This window comes from Pelobates fuscus, chromosome 5 (assembly GCF_036172605.1).
Source record: "Pelobates fuscus isolate aPelFus1 chromosome 5, aPelFus1.pri, whole genome shotgun sequence".
Lineage (NCBI taxonomy): Eukaryota > Metazoa > Chordata > Amphibia > Anura > Pelobatidae > Pelobates > Pelobates fuscus.
The window spans coordinates 173,958,399-173,978,566 of NC_086321.1; positions in this window are offsets into that span (position 1 = coordinate 173,958,399).

Here is a 20,168-nt window from a genome sequence, read left to right on the forward strand (position 1 = left end):
ATTATGGACTGTAACGGCGCAACTGGGAGCATGTAAGACCACTGAGAAGTGGATTACAGTAGTCAAGTCGAGAAAGGACAGTGGAATGGACCATCACCTTAGTCGCATTTGGCATTAAGTAGGGTCGGATGTGCGCAAATGTTTTTGAGATGGAAGCGGCAGGATTTGGCAATAGACTGAACATGAGATGTGAAGGAGAGGTCGGAGTCAGAGAGAACACCTAGGCAGCGAGCCTGCATGGTGGAGCTGATGGTAGCACCATTGAATTGGAGGGAGACAAACACAGGAGTAGCAACACTTGAGGGAGGAAAGACCAGAATGTCAGTTTTGGTCAAGTTGAGTTTAAGGAAATGGGCAGCCATCCAGTTAGAAATAGGAGAGAAGCAGTCAGAGACAAGTCAAGAGGGATGGGGAGAGATCAGGAGAGGACAGATAGATTTGTGTGTCGTCCGTTCTTAGTTGCCCCAAAAACCAAAATGATGACAAATATGAAGCAAAACCAAAGGTAGGTACCCTGGTGTATCATTACCAACTTGCAATATCAGCACATATGCTTAAATGAACTGATTATATATGACTGAAATTGTTTAATTTCGTGTAGGAGCTAAATGGGGCAGTTCTTAAAAACAAAACAAAAAAAAAAACACTTGTAGTCATTAATGGAATGAATATATCACCATTTACCTTGATATGGCGACATGATTGCTTTTATGGTGCTGTCGTTCTCCATGATCCAGTTTACAAAATGATATTAGAAATGGGTTGTGATGCAATATACTTATTACTAGACTTAAGATAGTGTAGTCATAACAAGGAAATGCACCAAGGTGAGTCAGCAAAAGAAACAAATTGCACCCAGGGGTTTCCTTCCAATGCCCTCTTAGCTCATGTATTATTAAAGACCCATCATTTCCAGCAAATGGCTGATTGTTTATTTCTGCTCATTTATAATTGACAGTTCTCTAAGTCAAGTCCAGCCATCTCTTAAAAACAGTTCTCCTTGTACCAAAGGGTTTTTATTATATCCTTATTTCGGATGTCTCCCTCCCTTGAGTGCCTTCTTTTTGCACTGGCATCTCTTTACATCTATCTTCTGCTCGCTCTTGTGGTTTAACCTTCTCCTTTAACCCATTCTGGCACATGGGAGAAATCTGTGGACAGTCTTGACCTATAATTATATCTAACTCACTTAATTTGATAAACCTCAGACATTTTGACCTTATGTTTAGCATATCCAAAGTGTTAGTCGTTTACAATAATACTTCACATCCTTTCAGATTCCTCAAAGTGTTCTATATAACCGCCAGCCTTACAGTATGTATGCAGTTGATTTACCAGTGTTAAGAGTTAGGATACAAAATCTATAGAAAAACCCATGATAGACTGTCAACATATGTTCTCCAAAAATGTCTCCTTGTAAACTTACCCCAATATTAATTTACCAGTGTCCTCTATATCAAGAAGACACTCACCACATGATTAGCTGGTTGTTATGCAAACTTCCATGTGTACACACAAAAGCAGATTGGATTGAATTATTGTTATAGAGTAATAACACAAAAATAAATGAAAAAAGTACTTTTCAACATTGCCCCAGAGGATTATATCACAAGAGTATTCAAGTCAAGACCCATGTCTTCCTTCCGGGCATAACCGAGCTTTAAATTAATAAGACATTTCCGGTATGCTAACGTCATGACGCGAACACGGAAGGTGCATCATGACATTAATAATGTCGAAAGTGGAAGATTGGAAGAGGATAGTCGAAGGGGATGTCAGGACAGAAGGATGCAGTCCTGACGTCTAAAATGGAAGTGGCAGGAGGCTAGGATCGAAAAAGCGTGCAATGTCGGACTTATTTAAAGACTAGGATTCCCAGAATGGATATTACACTTTTGAAAAAGGCTGGAGCCGAAACGTGTCAAGTGTACTTCTTTTGTTGATGTAGACTCTTTATTTTGGATTTTATTTTGCTATTTTTTATTTGCTTCTATGTTTAATAAATATTAATTTCTGGGTATCCTGCATCCTGGATTTTATACGATGAGAATATGACCAAAGAACAACAAGGAAGATGCAATTATTAATCCTGAGACCACCTTTACTTATCCATTCAAAGCACTTAGTCTGAGCCAGTTTATCTAAGTGGCTCAGCAGCATGTGAGTGAAGCTGATTATATACTATGTATCCCTTGTTTTAACATTATTAACCTGTGTTTTTCCTGTCTCTTTTTCTGTTACAGAATTATTTCTTACTTGATATGTAGTAATATTTGTATTATTCAGTGTGCTCTCACCAATCTATATAGTTTGTTTGTATTGCACTTTCGTAAGGTGGAGTAACCCACATAGGTTATAGTAGCCCCATATTTTATTGGATTATACCAATCCTTTTTTGTTGTTGTTTTTATAAGCAAGGATATGTGCACTCTCACTTTTTAACCCATTAAGGACCGGACTGTTTTGGCCATGTTGTACATTAACCCCTTAAGACCGGAGGGCGTACTATTACGTCCTTTCAAAAGCGGCTCTAAACGCCGCCGGACGTAATAGTACGCCCCCTGGTTTTTAGTAACTTACCCGGTCGCTGGCGGTCCCACGCCGGGATCGCGGTTCGGGGGACTCCCAGGGAGCCCCCCGCGGCACGTCCGCCCTCCAGGAGCCCTCCCGGCCATGTGAGAGTGAGGTCCTTGCGAGGACCTCACAATCACATGGCCGGTATAGCTGCCTGCTGCATTGCCAGCAGGGGGACCAACTGTAATGACAGTTGGTCCCCCTGCTGGCTGAAAATCAAATAAAAATTTTTTAAAACAGTGTAAAAATAAATAAATTATATACTTAGATCATATATATATATTATATATATATGATCTAAGTATATATATACACATATACACACATACACATACACCGTCTAGGTGTATTTTAATATTAATATATATATAAGTATATATATATATATTAATATCAAATTACACGTAGACTGATACTGATTAAATATATATATAATTATTGTTATATATATTTATAAATAATATAAAAAAAAATAATATGTAAATACGTAAAAAAATTAAATAAAAAAAATAATTAAAAATAAAATATTAAAAAATATATAGATGTGTTTTATTTCGTTCTAACTGTATTCTGATATTAATATATATATATTTATATCAAAATACACTTATAACGAAATAATATATATATCTATATACATAAATATATACGTATATATCACTATATATATACCTATATATAAATAAAAATATTAAAAAAAATATATATATATATATACGTATATATACACATATGTATATATATACATATATTAATTCTACACATATATTTATGTAATAATTTTACATAATTAGGTATCCTAATTAATTACAATTAGCGGGACCTGCCTGACCACCCATGCCGAAAGTATAGGGAATTTAATTTGCTAGCACTATATTTTACCCTATAACTTTCCAAGACACCATAAAACCTGTACATGGGGGGTACTGTTTTACTCGGGAGACTTCGCTGAACACAAATATTAGTGTTTCAAAACAGTAAAATGTATTACAACCATGATATCGCCAGTAAAAGTGACGTTTTTTGCATTTTTCACGCACAAACAGCACTTACAGGGACGATATTATTGCTGCAATACTTTTTACTGTTTTGAAACACAAATATTTGTGTTCAGCGAAGTCTCCTGAGTACAACAGTACCCCTCATGTACAGGTTTTATGGTGTTTTCAAAAATTACAGCGTCAAATATAAGGCTTGTGTTTAATTTTTTTCACATTAAAATTCGCCAGATTGCTTACGTTGCCTTTATGACCCTATGGTAGCCCAAGAATGAAAATTACCCCTATGATGGCATACCATTTGCAATAGTAGACAACCAAAGGTATTTCAAATGGGGTATGTCCAGTCTTTTTTAGTAGCCACTTAGTCACAAACACTGGCCAAAATTGGCGTTTTTTGCATTTTTCACACACAAACAAATACAAACGCTAACTTTGGCCAGTGTTTGTGACCAAATGGCTACTAAAAAAGACTGGACATCGCTTATTTGCAATACCTTGGGTCGTCTACTATTGCAAATGGTATGCCATTATGGGTGTAAATTTATTTCCTGGGCTACTATACAGTCTCAAAGGCAACGTAACCAATCTGGCGAATTTCAATTTCAAATGTAACACGCTATATTTGACCCTGTAACTTCCCAAAACACCATCAAACCTGTACATAGGGGGTATTGTTTTACACGTGAGACTTTGCTGAATACAAATATGTGTATTTTATTGCAGTAAAAGCAAACAGTATTATGACATTGACAGTTAAAATGTCATGAAGAACGAAAAAAATCAAAAAAAATCTTATTTTCTCCCATTTTTTTCATATTAAATTATGTTTCATAGCTAAATATTTGATATTAAATGAAAGCCCTGTTTCCCCTGAATAAAATGATATATAATAAGGGGGGGTGCATTTAATATGAAAGAGGTGAATTACGGTTGGACAGACATATAGCGCAAATGCCAGGTTTTGTTTACGTTTTGTTTCGTTCACAACTTGTACATTTGGCTGCGGTGTTAAGGGGTTAAGGACCAGAGCTGTTTTAACACTTTTGTGGTGTTTGTGTTTAGCTACAATTTACCTATCTCTCATTTACTGTTCTCATACATATTATATATTGTTTTTTTCATTACACAAAGGGCTTTCTTTACATACCATTATTTCTATCATGTTTTATAATTTAATTTAAAAATTATAATAAAATATGGTGAAAAATTTAAAAATAAATTTGTCTCATCTCAGGACCCTATTTAAGCCTTGTACTGCAGAGAACTCGAGATGGAAGGATTTCCCCTAGTGAGTAGCTCATTTAGTAGACAGTTGGCAGTGAGAGTAGGACCTGCCAAAGATGGGGTACATTGACATGTGGCAGGCTTATGCAATGTATGATCATATAGTGTAACTAAACCCCCATTATTTTTTGCCTAGATTAGGTGTTTTTCATAAAACTAGTCAAATCTGTCAGCATCAAAGTAGCTGTTTAGTTGATAAGTGAGTGCACTGGATTTCTATTTTTACTGTACTTATTGGCCCCCAGCAGCACCCCATTTAAGCATGTTTAGGTGAGTGCAGCCAGCCCCTTGTTTTCCCATATATATTTAGGAGTCTAGCCAGCTCCTTGCTTTTGCACCGCCCCCTGTCACAGGTGTCTCATCTCAGGACCCTATTTAAGCCTTGTACTGCAGAGAACTCAAGATGGAAGGATTCCCCCAAGTGAGTAGCTCATTTAGTAGACAGTTGGCATTGAGAGTAGGACCTGCCAAAGATGGGGTACATTGATGTTTGTGACAGGCTTATGCAATGTATGATCATATAGTGTAACTAAACCCCCATTATTTTTTGCCTAGATTAGGTGTTTTTAATAAAACTAGTCAAATCTGTCAGCATCAAAGTAGCTGTTTAGTTGATAAGTGAGTGCGCTGGATTTCTATTTTTACTGAAAAATTTAAAAATAAACATGTTTTTTGACTTTTACTTGAAAAATCTTTTACTCATCTACAAAATCTAATGAAAAAAAAACTGCTAAATAGATTAAAAATGTTGTCCTGAGTTTAAAAACACCCAGCGTTTACATGCTTTTTTGCTTTTTATTTTTGCAAGTTATAGGACTATAAGTACAAATAGGATATTGCTGTTTCAAAATATACATTTTTAAACTGTATCAATAGTCAATAGTGATATTGTAACCCTGTTATCTGTCATAAATCTCTGAAAAACACCCCACATGTACATATTTTTTTTTAAAGTAGACAACCCAGGGTATTTATCTAAGGACACTTTCTATGCAGCCATTTTACCACCAATTTTTGCCAAACTTCGCATAGATAGTTAATTGTTTACATACATTGCAATTCAGGTATAAATTCACAGATCCTGGTATGTGTTGCTGCCAGAAAAACACTAATATGTGTTCAGCAACATCTCCTGAGTACAGTGATACCACCCATGCATAGGCTTGTCAGGTTGTTAGGGAGCTAAAAGGTCACATTTGGCAGGTGCGCATATCCGTTTTCCAACTTGGCATTTTGACATGTAGTCAACTTGCACCCATTTGGGCCAATGTATTTTAACCCCATCTCCTGAGTACAGTTATACCACCCATGCATAGGTTTGCTGGGTTGTTTGGGGGCTTAAACGCCACGATAGAGACTTGTGCATGTCAGTTTTTCAACTTGATATATAGGTATGCTTGGCCTATCTTCAGCTTGGTGTATTTTTGCATCCCCCAGTTAGTGTTACCATCGTGAAAGTATATATTGTTTTTATCAAGTACACATTCCAGGGTATTGTATATGGGGTGTTTTAACATCCTTCCTTCAACCATTGTGCTAAAAAAATTCAGAGAACGTGCCTGGTGCTAATTTTTTTATTCTGTTTTTTTTTATTTTAGCCAGCAAATTATATGTTACTGCCAGAAAACACCCCATTTTTTTCTGCAAATTCCCCTGAGTACACATATGCCACCCATGCATTGGTTTGACACGATTTTACAGTAACAAATTTTGGACTTGCCCATTTTGGCTGAATGTAGTTTGCTTGCTTTGCTAGGCACATGTTGAGTGTGGTGCATTTTTCCATCCCCCAAGTGGAATGTATGGTTTGAAAGTATATATTTGTATAAAGTAGACATCCAAAGTTTTGACTTCTTTTACCCAACCATTTTGCCCCAAAAATTCAGAGAAAGTGTGTGGTGGTAATTTTTGAATTACCGTTGTTGGAACTTGACCATCTCCATAAATTATTGTGGAAATCAGTTTAAGTTGGAATTGGAGAAAGGTGGATTTTCAAGGATTCATTTAAAAAAAAAAAAGTAAAAATGAATTGTGGGTTGCTACTTGCATCAGATAGCCACCTTTTTATACCAGGCTTTTGTTTTTCTTAAAATAAGACATGGCTGCATCAGCTGATCAGACAAATCTACACCACACATTTGCCTGTTATAAGCCCTGATGCAAACAGGTTAAGTCTGTACTCTGCCTCGGGCAGTAACTTCTGATATGCTTTCGTCATGGATGGTGGTTAGCATGTTAACACCCTTCCTGTCCTTTAATTTTTCATTGCAAGCACTTCAGCTTTGCGCAGAGCTTTACATTCACCTTTTTTTAATACGGCCTCTATGAGAGGCCTGGGGAAATCTTTGGAATTTTTTCGCACAGTGCCGCAGGCCAGTGTCTGCAAACCATAAAGCATTTTAAACAAATGGACACTGCTATAGAAATTGTCCACATAAAGGTGGTAGGTAACCTTTATTGAACAAGGGGATCAGTAGGTCCCAAAAAAAATTCCCACTTGTCCCCAGAGAGTCAGGACAGCAAGAAAAGTCCAGTTGACCATCTTTCCCCTCATATACACGAAAGGCAAACGTATAGCCACTTTCGCTCTTGCACAGTTTGTACAATTTTGTGCATTACCTAGCACGCTTTGAGGGGATGTATTGTTTGAATCCTAATCTCCCTTTGTATTTCTATAAGGATTAATCAATGGATACATTTTGTTGGGGAGTATAAACTTCTGAAAATTTGTGCTGAAGATGGTTTTCCACTGGGCGTATTTTATAAAGCCTATCATATTGGGGGTGATATCTGGGGTCACAGAGGGTATTGTCATTAAAATTTAAATATCTCAGCATCAACTCATATCTTGTTCTAGACATGGTTTGGGAGTACACTGGACTAGAACAGATTGGGTTGGTGCTCCAGTAAGAGCGAATTCATGGCTTCTTTATTATCTCCATGAGCATTGTAAGAGCCCAGATTACAATGCAGGTAGCCCATAGCTACCTGGATTGGCATATAAAAAATTGCATAGCATATAAATTAGTCTGGGAAGCAATCTCCTCCCAGATGGTATCCCCTAAAAATAACTCCATGTAAAAGGGAGAAGTCGTCCACATTAACATTAATGCCTGCTTCGGCACTAAAAGGGGGGTTGTTGGGCTCAGCTAACTGTGGGAGTACCCAGTCCTCCTCCACATTCTGCGTAGCAGGGAAAGCACATCTTCTTCTTGCAGCCGGCTCACACACAGATGACGTGTCACTAGACGTGTCAGAAAACTGACCTGGGTCAAAATCAGACGCAGAGGCATATGCCTCCTCCAAGCTATACGTGCGCTGCATGTTTCACCAACACACTACCTGACACAAAACTAACAAATTACTAACACACAATTTTTTTGTACGTTTTTTTAGAAAACAACTTTTTTTAAGGTTTTTTTTTTTTTTAATGGCAATAAACAGACTAAAACAGAGTAAAACAGACTAAAATGTCCTTTAGTGGCAATCCCTAAACTTACTCCTGGAAAAAGAATCTAATGGAGATTTGGGGAAAGGAAACTGACTGACGCTTATAAAACACAGCTTTTTGACAAAAAAAACCCTTAAGGGCAAAAAAAAAAAAACAACAATATAGACAGTACAAATGCACTGCTGTACCAGGACTTGGCAGGGAAGGGGTTAAAAAATATTTTTTTTATTTGAACTTTTTTCACAGGTTCTGGAACTTTTAGTAACACTTTAACGAACTGGCTACAAACTATCACGCATTGAGCTCTGTCTCTCTCCCTCACAAAACGCTACAGAGGAGATAAGGGCAGAGATCACTGTCAAAGTGAGTGTTTGTAACAAAATCTGGCAAGGACCCTTGTAAAGGTATTGAGTAGGGTCTCAAGGCAGCTCAAGACAAACTCTTAGACATTGATGGTCCAATCATCCAGATATTTATTTTAGCTGATGAAGCTATAAGTAGTGGGGAATTTGATCCACATACAGTGTGAGAATGGGCTCAGAGAGCTATATGTTTATTAGGAAATGCAAATGTGGTTCTCTCTACTGAGAGACGTAAAGAGGCACTGTACAAGATTGACGCTAAATTAACAGATCTGAGTTACAGAGAATTGGGACCAGATGTCAATGGCTTATTATTCGGAGACAGTTTCATGAGGGATCTCTCAAAACATGTCTCAGTATTCATTCCTTTAAAAAAAGCCCAATCCTCATTACACAGGGTCTTTTGTTCTCAACCACAGTGTTTTTCTGGTAGAGGTGGTCGCTATACAGGCCAAGCAACCAGCAGAGCTGCCTTCTCCTTCACAGGCTACAGGCCTCGCCCCACAGAATATTATTGGAATTCAGGCATCACAAGACCTTATCACTGACATTTGTTTACCAACAGAGGATCCATCAGGGGACGTGGATCTGCTTCCCTACGCAGACGCACAGCTCCAGGTAATAGATCTTCCTTTTTTTCAATGTACCGATAGCAGGTAGACTAACCCATTTTTTCCAACAGTGGGAATTGCTTTCACAGGATCAATGGATCCTACACACAGTCAAAGGTTTCAAAATAGATTTTCTCTCCCTCCCCTTTCAGGTTACACCACATACACCAATATGGATGTCTATAACAGATGATTTAGCATCGCAAACGGAGTTTAACAAACTTTTGGAAAAAGGGGCGATCGAAAGATACCTTCCTCACTAACATCTTCTTTGTCCACAAAAAGACAGGAGATCTTCGCCCAACTATCAATCTGAAAGATCTGAATTAACATGTCAGTTATCACCATTTCAAGATGGAGGGCATCCATCTTCTCAGGGACCTACTTTGAGTAGGAGATTGGTTCTACAGATTCAATCTCAAGGACGCATATCTCACAGTCCCTGTCACCCGCAACCATCGGGTTTTCCTTCAATTCATATGGCAATTTTGCAGTTCACATGCCTTCCTTTCTGCCTTTGCTCAGCACCATGGTGTTTCACAAAATGGATGAAACCGATCATGGCATTACTCCGTTCTCAGAGGATTCGTTCCATTGCATATCTGGACGACATCCTGATCATGGCTCTGGACCCACATCTTCTCTGTCAACACATGAACATGATAAAGGCCTTGTTGCAAAACCTTGGCTTTGTTACACATTTTCAGAAATTGGATCTAGAACCTTCTCAGATGATTCAGTTTCTCGGACTTCAAATAGATTCAATACAGTCGATTTTAAAATTGCCTTCCGCAAAAATCAAATCTATAAAAAAAGACATTCTAAAATTATTGTCGGCTCAACAGATTCGCCTATACGATTATTGTCAGCTCAACAGATTCGCCTACACGATAGAGGCATAGGTCTCCTTTCTGCCTCTATCCAGGCTATATACCCATAGACCTTTACACTACTGAGCTATGCAGTGGTTTAACCTACATTAACATTTTACCTACACTGGTCCACTTCCTACGACCAGTTGATTTGCCTAACGGACGAAGTCCGTATAGAACTCTACTGGTGGCTTCACAACATGGAAGCCTGGAATGGCAAAGTCATAATCGGGTCGCAGCTAGACTTCATTCTGGAATCCGATGCCAGCCTGCTGGGATGGGGCGCAACATGCTCAGAGAGGTCCACCGGAGGACTATGGTCTCCTTTGGAACAGGCTCTACACATCAACTGCCTCGAATTAAAAACAGGGTCCTTTGCGATCCACTGTTTTGCAAAAGACTTCTTCAATTGCTCCCTAGTATTACGCATGGACAATGTCTCAGCCAGCAGTATGTTACGTGAATCGATTGGGAGGATCCCGATCTGAACTACTGTCCGATCTTACAAAGGATCTCTACCAGTTTTGGTTAGAGAGAAATGTATCCATTTGGGCGGAATATCTTCCAGGCCCCGACAATCTAGTCGCAGACTGGTTCCTACCATCATTGGAGGGACGTCAGCGACTGGCAATTGGACTCTCTACTGTTTCACCACATTCATATCCTTCGAGGACCCCTCATGCTGGACCTTTTTGCGTCTCAGTTAAACCGCCAGATGGAGGCTTTTTTTTAGCTGGCTTCCAGACCTCCAATCCCTGGCGGTCAATGCATTTCTACACCCTTGGCCAGAGACAGGAGCTTATGCGTTTCCACCCTTTTCGATCCAACACACCCTTTATCGGGTCAAAGCTCTAGTAGTCATCATAACTCCTTTGTGGAGGGCCCAGATGTGGTTTCCCACTCTTCTGGAATTATCAGTGAATTATCCAATCCTTTTACCTCGATCCCCCAACATCCTCAGGAACCCAGTGGGGGACTATCATCCTATCGCTCTTCAAGATCTCCTTCAGCTTGTAGCTTGGACAGTTTCCTTCAGCTTGTAGCTTGGACAGTTTCAGGGGATCTTGGAATGTCTCAGGATTTTCGGAAACTGCTCAAGCACTCCTATGGGATTCATCATGGGCCCCAGAAACTAGATGTGCTTATCTCTTTGCAGGGGTGGGTCAGCTGGTGTTTGATAAGGGATATTGATCCATTTTCAGCACCTCTTACCTCCATTCTAAATTTTTGACCAGGGCAAATCTTATATATCCATTAATGTTGTTCGATCTGCAATCAATAGGCAAACACCCCTCTGTTTGTAGACTCCTACGGGGCATTCGCTTGGCCAGACCACCTAAACCCCAAATATGTTAATTTCTGGGATGTCACCAAGGTTCTTTCTTTTAAGGAGTCCTGGCCATCTAATGAGGCCCCATCCTTATGCCAACTCTCTGCTAAGTTGGCACTACTTCTATGTCTTGTATCCTTCCTTAGGGTTTCTGACATTCAAACATTTGACTACCACGCGGTAGTTTGCACACCTGACAGAGTCAGATTTAACATCACCAGAGGTATTAAGAGTTATTCCCCTTCAGTATTTTATCCATTCTTCTCGGGCAGACCATCCCTTTGTGTGTCTCGTTGTGTTCGACATTATATGGACAACACGGCTGCTCTGTGTACTCCGTCAGGACCTCTTCTTGTCTCTTATGTCCGACTGCACAAACCAGTCTCCTCTCCCTCGATTACATGGTGGAATAGATGGCTACTTACCCAGGCTGGGATTGACCCATGTTTTGGAACGCACTCAGTTAGAGGAGCAGTCGCATTCTCTACCTTTCCAGCAGGCAGTTCTCTCTCAGAAATGTTATCTTCTGCGGATTGGTCCAGAGAGTCCACATTTCATACTTTCTATTTCAAACCTACGCCACATACTGCTTCTTCTATCATACAGCAGTGTTAAAACAGCAAATATGAAGTCTTGCCATAAAATTAGAGATTATTCTAGCTTTAGTGAAGGTATAATCTAAATTTTATTAACGACAGGAGGCAAATATTTTCCCTCCCTTAATATCACATTTTCCACCCTTCAGGGTAAGTTACTAGATACTTGGGTACATACTCGTTTCAACTTTAATATTTTATGCACCATATGCCATAGGTAGTGCATTTTATTTATTATGTTCAGGAATTTACAATTCACTCACCAATATTTATTATTGATAGTATGCTAATGGCTAATGTTAACTTCATTTCTTAAAAATGTTTTACCCGACTATCCATCCTTGACTGCATGCAGACCTACAAATTTACAGGACTTACTTGTCCACAGTCATCTTACATCCCTCCCTCCTCCTACCAACTGGCTATCAAGTACTGAAGGGACATACAGATGCGGACACAGTAAGGCGTGCCAGTACATTACTCCCTCGAAGTCTGTGAAATCCACCCAGTCTAAAATGAGCGTGGACACAAACACCTTGGTCAACTGCAGCACCACATGTGTAATATATCTTATCACTTGTACACTTGTAGCTGCAGCATTCAGTACATTGGAAAGACATTCCAGCAATTCCGATGTAGGATATTGCAACACGTCACATCAATAAACAACACCATTACCCCCACACCGGTGGCTAGACATATTATCAATTTACATGAAGGCAAATCTGAAAAACTGAAATTCCAGGCAACAGAAAAATTACTGCCCAACCCAAGAAAAGGCATTTTCAACAAAACACTGTTACAAAAGAAATCACATTGGAATTATTCCTCCAAAACTCTGGCCCCATCAGGACTAAATGAAGAATTTCATTATACTTCATTCATACACCGCTAAAGGCACTTTAATTAGAAATCACACTTAACAAAACATACACATTGTCTGATTGACATCACAACCATTGGATGGATATTATCACTATTAAAACTACTAAACCACTTAAAATTACCCCTGGCCCGGGTTCCCCGCAATCTGTAAGGATATGGCTCCTTTAATATATATCGATCTCTATGTATTACCCTCACTACAATTGATACTTATATATAATGGGCATGCATTCCCTGACCTATATTGACCCTTTTGGGTATTACTTCACTATACCTAATCTGTATGTTATATGAACATTCTCCACAGCGACAGTATTAATTCGGTACTTAAACAGGTCTCTGGCAATTCAGAGACTACTATTCTTCTAAGTCACAAGTCTGCTGTTCAAGACTTGTTTTTTATATTAATTCATGTACATCTTTGAAGTGTTATTAATATTCTGGAAGTGGCCGAATTCATTAATGCTCTTATTATTAGTACAAGTATATTATCACCATTATTAATCGTTCATCATGAACCAGTGAGGGGTTCTCTAACTAATCTCTATACTTTTCTAACTAATACATACATCAAGGATATCTAATCTGATAATTTTTAGATTACATCAATGAACTAAATAGAATTACATTTCCATCCTGTTCACCATCGTAACAATACTTTAGATTCTTTTACCCCTCTGAGCCACCGTACCGTTATTACCCTTACGGATGGTCCAATCAGGACCATGGGTGTGCTATGTAAACTTGCTTCACTGGGGAGTCAGTTCCCCCTGATGAGCCGCATTTCCGGCAAAATGTGCGTCGGGGCTCTATACACATTGCCCTCTGCTGTGTTATCCTGACACTTGATGCAGCATTTCATCTAGACGCTTGGATCCTAGACCAATAATCGGCATCCCGGTTGCCACAGGAATGGCATGTGGACCATATTTCTAGTTTATTTAGCCAGTTAGATTGCTATTTAGCCAAAGGCACCTCAAAGGCACAGACTAGTGTACCTCAATATTGAACTGCTGGTATCACCAGGCACTTTGACCAATCATTTAGCAAAGTCAGTCAGCTAGATCTTTCGTACTGATAGGTGCCCTTGAAGGCAGAGTCTTTTTCTCTCTGGCACTCTGTCACCATTACTAATGATAATCACTTGTCTATTCAGTTGTGTTATGTATCTGGCTCTTTTGGAGACCACTATTTTACTGCTAATAACAGAGATTTGATGTAAATAACCTCTACTATTCTTTGAGCCAGACCAATGGTACTTTACTTTTATGCTAGTACGTCCCGTTTTAGGGTACGAGCAACTAGGCAGGCATCCTTTGTTATACTATTCTTTCTCACTATATGATTTATGAGTGATTTAGATTACAGGGATCAACATATTTATAGTTGGTATATTCCTATATATATATTCATATACTCTACTTATTCCTATATATATATATATATTCATATACTCTACTTTGCTGCCTAATTTTACTTTAATTTTGTGTTTTAATTTAGTCTGGGTAGTGATCCAGATAGCTGTTCTTATTCTATTGGTATCATATATTTTGACGATTGGACTACAGTGCTGTGCATAGTTTTTATACACGTCATTCATTGCTCAGTGGAGGCTTTAACTAGATTCTGTCAAACTAGATAGACACATTCAGGGCCGGTGCAAAGATTTTTGGCTACACAGGCGAAGGTGAATTTTGCCGCCCAAACTTCTCCCCCCCCCCCCCCCCCCCCCGACACACAAATAAGATGTATCTTTAGCGGTGTCCCGTCTCCCCCACCCCCCCACCCCCAGCCCCTCTGTGTGTCTTTCTTTCCCACAGCCCTTTTCTGTGGGTCTCTCCCCTCTGTTTTTTGTGTGTCCCTCTTCCCCTCAGGGCCCTTTGTGTAACTTTTCTCTGCCAAGCCATATAGACATAGATATATAGCTACACACACATACAGGCACATAGTCACAGAAATATGCAGGCACACAATCAAACAAACACAGTCATACAATCAACACATACAGGTACACAGACACACACATATAGATAAATAAAGACACAGTTATACAAACACAGACATACAGAGACATGAAGATGCAGGCATACAGAGACATGCAGAACAAAGCATACAGATGCACACAGGCATGCGGAGACATACTTACACAGGCTTGCAGTAACATATATACACAGAACAAGGCATACAGAGACATATGGATACGGTCATACAGACACAGGCAGAAACACACGGACACAGTCATATAGAGACATACAGACACAGACATACATACACTTTCATACACAGACAGACATAGTCATACAGAGACATGCAGACACAGGTATACAAAGCAGGGGCAGATCCATAACCTAATCGTGGGTGGGGGGGGCTGGTAGTGAGTTTTAGTGGGGTAATAGGGGCTCTAATTGAGTAGTTAGGGGCTGTGGTAGGGGGACAGGGGCTGTAGTTGAGAGTTAGGGGCCGTAATTGAGTAGTTAGGGGCTGTAGTAGGGGGACAGGGGCTGTAGTTGAGAGTATGGGGCTGTAATTGGGGACTTAGTAAATGTAGTGGGGAATTGGGGCTGTAGTAGGGGGTTAGGGACTGAAGTAGGTTGATGGCTGCAAGTGGGAACAGGGGCTGTAGTGTGGGGGATATGGGCAGCAATTGGGGGAGAGGGGCTGTAGTTGGGGTAAGGACTGTAGTAAGGCAATAGGGGCTGCACAAGGGAGAGGAAGGGATGTGAAGTAAGGGAGTTAGGGGCTGTAGAAGGGAGTATAGGGGCTGTGGTGGGAGCAAATGGGCAATGTGGTTGGAAACGGGCAGTAGAGGGGGACACGGGCAGTATGGTGTGGGCACAGGCTGTAACGAGGGACACTGAGGCAATAAAGTGGTGTCACATGAACAGTATGGTGGGGGTAAATGGGAATTAGAGGGGGGTCGGGGGGGAACAGGGGCTGTATAGTGGGTAGGGGAAGTAGAGGGGGGAGACAGGGGCACTAGAGGCGTGTGAAAGGGGGGCAGAGGCAGGGGGCAGGGTCTGTAGAGGGAAATAGAGGAGGCACAGGGGATAAAGAGGGGGTCACAGAAGCAATAGAGGGGGACATGGGCAGTATAGTGGGGACAGGGTCTGTAGAGGGGGGGCATGGGCTGTATAGGGGGCGCATGGGCAGTATGGTGGGGTAGAGGCTTTAGAGGGAAATAGAGGGGCTGTAGACAGGGCAGGGGCTGTAGATGGAAATAGAGGGACTGTAGAGGGGCAGTATGGTGGGGCAGGGGTTATGGAGGGAAATAGAGGTGCTGTAGAGTGGCACATGGGGCAGTAGAGGAGGACAGGGTCAGTATGGTGGGGGCAGGGGCTATAGAGGTGCTGTAGAGGGGCACATGGGGCAGTATGGTGGGGCAGGCGCTATAGAGGGACGTAGAGGGGCATGGGCAGAATGGTGGGGGCAGGGGCTATAGAGGGAAGTAGAAGTGCTGGAGAGGGGCACATGGGGCAGTAGAGGGGGGGGCTGGGGCAGTATGGTGGGGACAGAGGCTATAGAGGGGCTGTTAAGGGGCAGGGGTAGTATGGTGGGGCAGGGGCTGTAGAGGGGGCAGGGGTAGTATGGTGGGGCAGGGGCAGTATGGTGGGGCAGGGGCAGTATGGTGTATGGTGGAGGCAGGGGTAGTATGGTGGGGGCAGGGGTAGTATGGTGGGGCAGGGGTAGTATGGTGGGGCAGGGGTAGTATGGTGGGGGCAGGGGTAGTATAGTGGGGCAGGGGTAGTATAGTGGGGCAGGGGTAGTATAGTGGGGCAGGAGCAGTATGGTGGTGCAGGGGCAGTATGGTGGGGCAGGGGCAGTATGGTGGGGCAGGGGCAGTATGGTGGGGGCAGGGGTAGTATGGTGGGGGCAGGGGCAGTATGGTGGGGGCAGGGGCAATATAGTGTGGCAGGAACAGTATGGTGGGGGCAGGGGTAGTATAGTGGGGCAGGGGTAGTATAGTGGGGCAGGAGCAGTATGGTGGGGGCAGGGGCAATATAGTGGGGGCAGGGGCAGTATGGTGGGGGCAGGGGCAGTATGGTGGGGGCAGGGGCAGTATGGTGGGGGCAGGGGTAGTATGGTGGGGGCAGGGGTAGTATAGTGGGGGCAGTATGGTGGGGGCAGGGGTAGTATAGTGGGGGCAGGGGCTGTATGGTGGGGGCAGGGGCAATATAGTGGGGCAGGAACAGTATGGTGGGGGCAGGGGTAGTATGGTGGGGGCAGGGGTAGTAGAGAGGGGCTGCAAAAAAAAAAGTTTTGATTTAAAAAAATAAAATAAAAGTAAACCTACTAAAAGTTCTTCCCCCACCCCCTTCCCCTCCCAGAGACTTACCTTGGGCCAGGAGGGAGAACCTTATCCCTGCTGATCGGCTGGGACAGGCTGGGGAGTCTGGGAGCAGTAGAAGTCCCGCCCCCTTCTGACATCATCAGAGGAGGACGGCTGACTTCACTGCCAGGCTCCTGCTGTGTGCTGGCTGCAGGGAGAGAGGTGAGATTACAAATCCGAGTCTCCAGCCAGAGGCAGGGGATTAGGATTTTTGCGCCCCCCTCCTCTGGCGCCCTAAGGCGGCCGCCTGCGCCTTATGGACGCGCCGGCCCTGGACACATTTGTATCAGCCTCGTGACACATACTTTGTATAATATTTAAAGGGACACTATAGTCACCTGAACAAGGACAGCTGAATGTAGTTGTTAAGGTGAGATCTATAGCTCCCTGCAGGCAATCTAATGTAAACACTGTATTTTCATAGAAAAATACAGACGGCCACCAGAGTGACTTCCTATCATGTATGGCCCTAAAAAGGCCATGTACATGTCAGACGTATTAAAATATGTCTGACGTGTGCAGGGGAGAGAAGGCACTGTGTGCGCGCCTTCTCTCTCCTGGCTGTCAGCAGAGGAGAGGGGGCGGGCAAAGATCGCGAGCTGAGCTGTCAGTCATGAATGCCGCCCTATGAAGTATGTGCACATGTGCGGCAAAGCCGCGCATACGCACAAGGGAGCAATGACACTTCCGAATGGAAGCGTCTGATTGCTCCCTGCTCGCGCCCGCCTATTTCGTCATTTTGATGAAATAGGGGGAGCGGCTTCACAAGGCTCCCGGCGCTGGAACGAGGTGAGTAAAAAGGGCTGACTGGAGTGGCCCTTTAAGTTAGATTCCACTGGGCTCTATCTATTTTGTCACTGTGTATCCTTTTGTTTTGTTTTGTGCATAGGGCATCTAACAGCTACTTCTCTGGGGTGTATTTTTCAACCCTGTAGTTTCGTTCCTACTCAGACTCTGTCCATCAGTTTATCTGTTTTCACACCTGCTCCCATTGTATAGTACCCACACCTTTGTTTATTTAGCCTATGACCTGTACACTACCACACTAAGACCATATTTGTGGAGTGTGTGGTAGGTGTGCAAGTGTTTTTTAGTTTTATAATAAAGAACTTTATTTATGTTTTACTTATTATTTATTTGGGACAGATTCCTTCTCCGTTCTTTTGCTGCTACCTTTAACTATAAACTAGGTTTCTCTTGTCAGAGAATCTATACTTGTACGAATTTTTGCTGTTTTCTTTAGTGTGAAGACTTTCTAAGGTCGTTATAAAAAGGAACTTACAGTTCATCAGTTATTGGTTTGCATGGTTGACCCAGTACAGGACCTTCATCTTTGTCTATTGTCTGTCAGGTTGCACCGTTTACATGGTTGGTCAATGCCAGTTTTGGCTACAGCAAGAAAGAGGAGTTAGGAGAAGTTTGAGGACACTATATGACATCGTTGTACACTCTGATTATTTGAAGTTTTTACATCATTACATTACTGCTTGGAGGTTCAGTAAAGAAAGATTAAGCAAATATTTGACTCCTGTTAATAATAAAATTTAGATTATTCTTTCACTAAAGCCAGAATAATCCCTATTTTTTTTTTTTTTTTTTAAATCACATTTTTTTTCTTACTTGCAATGAATTAAATATTATTGTATTACAAACAACACCCTTTGTGTGATTAAAATGTGCTGAGTTGATTCAATCATGAATGCAGAATAATTTTGTTCTTAGTAAACTCTAAGGCAGGGTTCTATTAATACGTTTTGTTGGATGTAAATCTGCTGTTTTATGAATAGAATAATAATTACACTAATATTAATGGGATTTCTCTTGTCAAATGCATTTGTTTTATCACACGTACGCTAGTGTTAAACATGTAAAAAAGGAGCCCAGAGAGCTGTTTTATGGGAATAGCTTTATCCCACTCCCCAGTCTCTTTTTGTACGTCTTACTAAATTATTATACATTTTTATATTAGACTAGCTTGAAGCTGGTGGATCAAAAGAAAAGCCCATAAATTCTTTAAATTATGGGAATGTTATATGCACAAGGGCTAGATATCTTAATCAAAAATCAGAACTACCATATTCTGGTATAAGCTTAAAGAAATGCAAAAAAAATCCATAATCCACACTTTTGCCTTCTTTTTGCATGTTCATTTGGCTGCTAATGGTTGTCATTGTGCTAAGAAATGTTTTATAACTTAAATGTTTGATCTAATTTGTTTTCATTTTGATTTTGAAATGCTGATATTATTTTGTTTATAGAATATGGGAAATGGATAGAGCATATGCGGTTTACAGATATCATTATACCTTGTGTGTCAATATGCTTTAGTCATTCATAATCACTGTTCCTTAATCTGTATTATATATACATTTTGGTCACTAAGGCAGCCCCACTCCTGCAAAATGTCCCGGCTATGTCCTCAATTTCTTGTTGTCCTTAGTCATTCATAAAGCATATAGTGCTACTGAAGAGAGTTGCTAGGTTCCAAAACATGTGGGACTTCAGCCCAAAGGCAAACCCAATGACCACTATACTAACAGAGAGGCGGTGATTTCTCATGACATTTCTCTGCCATTTTATGTCATATCCATAAGCACAGTGTGCCGCTGATTCACTCCAGGATCTCAGTGAAGTTATTGCCAGAACAAGCACATACCATACAGATATTCAGTGTCATCCCATCACATTACCTAACTAACAGAGGTTGTGCAGAATTTTTTTTTTCCACAACAATCCCTGCTGAAAGTTACGTGGGGGGCACCACCCCTCTCATGGTGGTGAGGATAGTGCATGGCTTAGCCATTACACTGCTAACCTTTATTTATTTATTTTTTGTATTTTTGCAGTGCATAAGATAGGTACAAACGGGCTCGAG